The sequence below is a fragment of the Mauremys reevesii genome, unplaced genomic scaffold (assembly GCF_016161935.1).
Source record: "Mauremys reevesii isolate NIE-2019 unplaced genomic scaffold, ASM1616193v1 Contig117, whole genome shotgun sequence".
NCBI classification, from domain to species: domain Eukaryota; kingdom Metazoa; phylum Chordata; order Testudines; family Geoemydidae; genus Mauremys; species Mauremys reevesii.
Genome location: NW_024100735.1, coordinates 113486 through 119434, shown reverse-complemented (window position 1 = coordinate 119434; position 5949 = coordinate 113486).

Sequence of the window (5949 nt, the reverse complement as noted above, 5' to 3'; positions counted from 1 at the left end):
CCTGGCCTGGCCTGGTATTAGTGCTGGTTAAAAAGACGGGAAAATATCGGCATCTACCAGCCTTTCATAGCTGTACAAGTCTCAGGCACAGTAGAGAGGTGCCCATCTGCAAGTGCCGAATGTTTTGATTGGCTAATGCAGCCTGTAGACATCCAGGACAAACTGGGATATAGAGCCAAGTGTCCATCACCATCATCATTTCACAGGGATAATGATAATGATGGGAAGGTTCACAACTGACTCAGCAGTTGCATACAAAGGTGCACGTTTGGCAGTTACATTGGCTCTGGTTGGCCACTCCAGTCTAGATGTAGAAGTTACAACATTTAAACTTGAAAGAGGGCCAATTTCCCCATCATTTCACACCTTTATATCCAAACACGATGACTTTCTGAATGAACCCTCCTCGTTCAGCCAGAATATCTTGGGGTGGATGTAAGAGTCACTGGGTAAAATTCACTGGACTCTGTTATGACTCAGGTCAGAGCAGAGGTACCTAAGCGATCTAGTCTGGCTGTAAAATCTATATATCAACACTAAATATGGTGTGAAATTGATCCTCAGAAACGGCTGTTCCCCACCCAGATCCCAGCAAAGGGCTCCCCAAGGAAGGGGGCTGTTGAGGAAGGAAAGAAGAAAGATGTCCTTCTCTCCCTGGAGGAACTGGGCTCTGTGCTTTGGACAGAAAGGAGGGGAAGGAAATGGCCACACGATTGCAGCAGAACCTGAGAAATGAAACACAACAGGCTTCTGAACAGTGAATGAACCTGACTCCTGTATCATGAAAAGCCAAAAAGCCGTTTCTTTCTATGAGCAGGAGAAAAGAGTTACACTAATTCCTGCCTGTTTACTTTTGAATTATTTTACATTATAAAGAAAATTGTAACAAAATGAGTCTGAACTTGAGCTGCCTGTTATTAAAAGCTGGTTCCCCAATTCAGTTCCAACTGCCCTGCTAGAAACACCCCCAGGTCCCTGCTCACCCCAGGAACAGGAAAAAGAGAAACCCCCACTGGGCACTGCCCTTGGCACCAGGCTGCTGTCCCGGGGTGCGGGTGGGGACTGATTGTTTGCTGCTGAGGGAGCCAGTAGAGGCCTCTGGTGCTCTGCTCCTAGCATCTGCCCAGCCCAGGCTGTCCTCTGCCTCAGCTGCTGCTCCCGGCCTGCTCTAGAGTCAAACACGCAGGGCCCCCAGGGGAACAGAGGCTGGGACAGGGCAGCAGCCTGGGCTGGGCTGGGCTGGGAAGATGCTGGGAGTTCTCGTTCCCTGAGAACTGGCCTGGCTCCCTTCTCAACAGCAAACAAATCAATTCCACGTCCCCTCCCCAGAAAAACCAGCCTGGAGCCAAGGGCAGCAGGGGACGATTCCCTCCAGTTCCCACTGAGGCAGGAGAGAACCCAGGGTGTTTCTAGCAGAGCTTATGGAACTGACGTGGGGAAACCAGCCTTTAATAACAGGCAGTTCCAGTTGAAGCTCAGTGTTTTTAATAATTTCTACAACATTAAATAACCCTTCAATCGTAGTGTCACCATCCATAACATTGCTTCAGCCTTACAGGTTCCCAAGTGCAAAACTAAACATCTCTTCAAATCTAAGGGAGTGGAGATCAGTCAGTGTTCAGAGTCATCCCACATAAAAGAACCATGTTGTGGTACATACTGGCCCCATCATGTGGCCATGGCCTTTCCCTCCTCTCTGTTAAAAGTTTTAGTATTTTGCACAGAAACTTTCTTCCCTCAGGAGACACCTGGTACCAGGGCTGCCAGCCACACAAACACCTTTAAGAGGAGGCGTAACCTGTCAAAAAATGATCTCCCTCCTTCAGTTCAGTGACAGCCTGAAATGTTACTTGTCCCGGCAGAGCTGGAGGATTGAAAGCAGCTACATCAAACCCCTGTGTAGCTCGCAGGAATGAACATAAACACTCCCTGGTATCTGAAGAGATGTTTAGTTTTACCCTTGGTAAACTACAAGACTAAAGGGAAAGGCGGTGGTGCCAAATATATAGAGTGAAACACGAAACAATTGTCATAGTTATGCCCATAGTGACTGCAAAATCTTTCTATATTCTTCTTATTATTTTCTCTGGTGTCTAGACATTGACTAGACCTTGACCAAGAAATTTGGCTCTTGATAAAATAATCAACTACCCCTGGTTAATGCAATGGACTAGAAATTGACTGGGGTCTCTCCACGCAGGTTCAAATCCTGCCAGCTAGAGATGCATTAGTATATTGTCATTACTGTTGTCTTAGCGCCTGAGCATCCACAGAGCCAAACTGGAGCCAGATCTGGTCTTGCTCTGAGGCTGTCTACACTTAAAATGCTGCTATAGCACTGTGGAGAAGACCATTGCTACAGTGAGGGGAGGGGTTTTCCATCCCTGTAATAGCTACATTCACAGAACAATCTTTCCTTTCATTTAGCACTATCTAACCATGGCTTAGGTCAGCTTAATTATACTGGTTCTGGGTTTTTTCACACCCTGAAAGACGTACTTGTTAGAGGGTTTATTCCATCACCCTCCCATTCCCTGGTCCTTCTCGCATGACCAGAGAGCAGCAATGCACAAAGCACAAAGGTGCAAACAATTCAATGTTTATTGGGGAAAACTTCCAGCAAGTAATGATTCCAAATTTCCTTCCTCAGTGTCCCCCTTCCCAGCTCTGACACCACAGAGCCTTGTCTGTGTCCCTGTTCCCATTCCCTGTTCCTATTCCCCCCCTTAGCAAAACATAATTCCCCTTCCCATCCCCATCCCCTCCCCTCCCCCTCCTTACTTCCTGACTGACTGCAGACTATATAGTAAAACTGGAGTTCTGCTTAGCTATACCTAACCAATCATTTTACTGAAATGTAACTAACCAAGCCTAACATAGTGTAACATGATTATCTAACCAATTATAGCCCACCACCTTAATTGGTTTACACTCAACAAATTAATTATACAGCAGACAGAAAGAATCACAGCACCAGACAGAGATTATACAGACAAGCAATAGGAAAGTGGGGACTACAGTGATAGAACAACACAGAAATGAGGATTTCACACCCCAGCTATTGATCAGTGAGTTGTTCCCAGACAGGATGCTATCATGGTAGAGGTTGTGGGTGCTGGTTGCTTAACTGTCTGGCCCCCAGGGCAGGATTTTGAGGTTCACCATTACTTTCTCAGAATGCCAGCACCCATCTTTTGTTCACTTAAAATGCGAGCAGGGAGATTACAACACCACAGAACTCATGGAGCTCCAGGAAATGTGTAACTTTAGGTCCGGGTGAGTGTGTCTAAAAATCAGCTGTGCTGTAGAAGGTCTCTAGGAGTTGAAAGAGATGTGCCATCTCGACCGCCCTAAAGAGTTCATCAACTATTAATGAAAACTAGGGTTGATAAGTCATGTTTTTTGTAGCAGGAGGATGGTGGACTGGTCTAAAGTGCCAGTTTTAAGACTCTTTTTTCCCTATCTCTTGGGTGTTCTGGTCTCTGCATAGAGATGTGGTTTCAAATCCCACTCCTGACATTACCATTTAATTCTGTCTGGAGAAAATAGCCTCACTTCAATCTCCTTTGGAACAATAGGACCCCATTTGCTTAGCTTTGCTATTCCAGTAGTTGTGAGAGAAGCTCCAAACCAGGGGGAAACAGGGCCTGTTCTCTCGACCCATCAATTTTTGTCTTCCTTCATTCCAAGCCATTTTCTCAGAAACATCCATATTTCCCACACTATTTTGTTTAATGTTCTTTGCTTTTATGAAACTTTAGAGTCATCATTTAATTGCCACACAACTGTACTTATGAAGTGAAACAATATTTTTTGGATATTCTTGCAGAAGAGTTTTGCTTTCTGACCTGGAACTGAACAGGGGCTACCCGAGGGGGACAATGCTGCTCCCTTTTCTTGGCTCATCCAAAAAACATAAGTTCTTGGTGCCCTTTGTTTCCCTGTTCTTCAAAGGCAAATCAGCTGGTTTAGCGGCTACTGAGAAAGCCTTAGAAAAGGGCCCCAAAATTGACAGCAGCTGGTTTCTATAGTGTAGGGGACAGGAAGCAGGGTGGGTTGGATGGGGAGTGGTTGGGGTGGGGTCTCTGGAGGGGGCAGTCAGGGAGCAGGGGTGGATGGGGCAGGGGAGGCCCGGGGTCTGTTAGGGGGTGGGGGAAGGATAGGAGACAGGGCAGTCAGGGAACAGGGAGCAAGGAGGGTCCTGGGAGCACAGTTAGGACGGAGGGGGTTTCTGGGGGGGGGTCAGAGAACAAGGAGCTGGGGGGGTTGTATGGGTCCCGAGTTCTGGGGGTCCTGTCAGGGGGCAGGGAGCGGTTGGACAGGCATGGGAGTCTGGGGGGTTCTGTCTGGGTGCGGGGGTGTGGATAAGGGTTGGGGCAGTCAGGGGACAGGCAGGGGGTAGGGTCCTAGGGGGGCAGTCAGGGGACATGGGGCAGGGAGGCTTAGATAGGGAGTGGGGTCCCAGGAGGGGGTAGAAGGGACAAGGAGCAGGGAGGATGGGGTTTGGGGGGGCAGTCACCCAGCCTTCTGCCTGGAGCCCTAACCCCCTCCACACCCCGCCCAGGCCCCTGCCCTGAGCCCTGTACCACCCAGCCCCCTGTTGACTCCTTCACCCCGCCACGACCCCAGCCCTGACTCTGGCACCCCCACACATCCCCAGCCTCCCCACATCCCATGCACCCCGCACATCCCCACCCTGAGCACCAAACGGGAGCTCCTGCACCCCTCCGCACACATTCCCACCTGCCCCCCTCATGCCAAATGGGAGCTCCCCAGGTAAGTGCCCCCACACCCAAACCTCCTGCCCCAACCCTGAGCCCCCTCCCTCATTCTAGCTCCTGGCCAGACCCTTCACCCCCAGCCCTGTGCTCGGTCCACTTCCACCCTCAGCTCAGTGCAGAGAGGGTAAGAGAATGGGCCAGAACCAGGGTACCCACTGTATGTGGGCAGGGCCGGGACTCCACACCAGCAGCGGGCTGAGCAGGTCTGGCAGCCGGGATCCCGGCTGGCAGGAGCCAGCGGATGGAACCCCTGAGCGGCAGTGGGCTGAGCCGCACAGCCCGCTACCGGTCTGGGGTTCTGGCTGCCAGACCCTTCCCAGCTGGGGTCCTGGCCGCAGGCCCCGCTCAGCCCACTGCCGGCCTAGGTGAACAGAACCCCAGACCAGCAGCGGGCTGAGCGGGCCGGTGGCATAAGATCAACATTTTAATTTAATTTTAAATGAAGCTTCTTAAACATTTTGAAAATCTTGTTTATTTTACAATACAACATTAGTTTAGTTATATAATATATAGACTTGTAGAGAGAGACCTTCTAAAAAACATCAAAATGTATTACCGGCACGCGAAACCTTAAATTAGAGTGAATAAATGAAGACTCGGCACACCGCTTCTGAAAGGTTGCCAACCCCTGCTCTAGAGGTTTTTATGGCATTGATCTCCCTTGCAGATTCTCTGATGGCTAATATGGGCTGATTGCCAAGAGAAGGTTTTCCCACACTCACTGCATTCATAGGGCCTCTCCCGTGTGTGGATTCGCTGATGTTTAGAAAGGGCTGATCTTTGAATGAAGCTTTTTCCACAGTCACTGCATTCATAGGGCCTCTCACCTGTGTGGATTCTCTGATGAACAGAAAGGGCTGATCTTTGAGTGAAGCTTTTTCCACAGTCACTGCATTCGTAGGGCCTCTCCCCTGTGTGGAGTCTCTGATGTTCACAGAAGGCTGATCTGCGAGTGAAGCTTTTTCCACAGTCACTGCATTCATACGGCCTCTCTCCTGTGTGGATACTCTGATGTTGATAAAGGCCTGAGCTGCGATTGAAGGTTTTCCCACACTCACTGCATTCATAGGGCCTCTTCCCTGTGTGGATTCTCTAATGTTGATAAAGGCCTGAGCTGCGATTGAAGGTTTTCCCACATTCACGGCATTCATAGGGCCTCTCCCCTGTG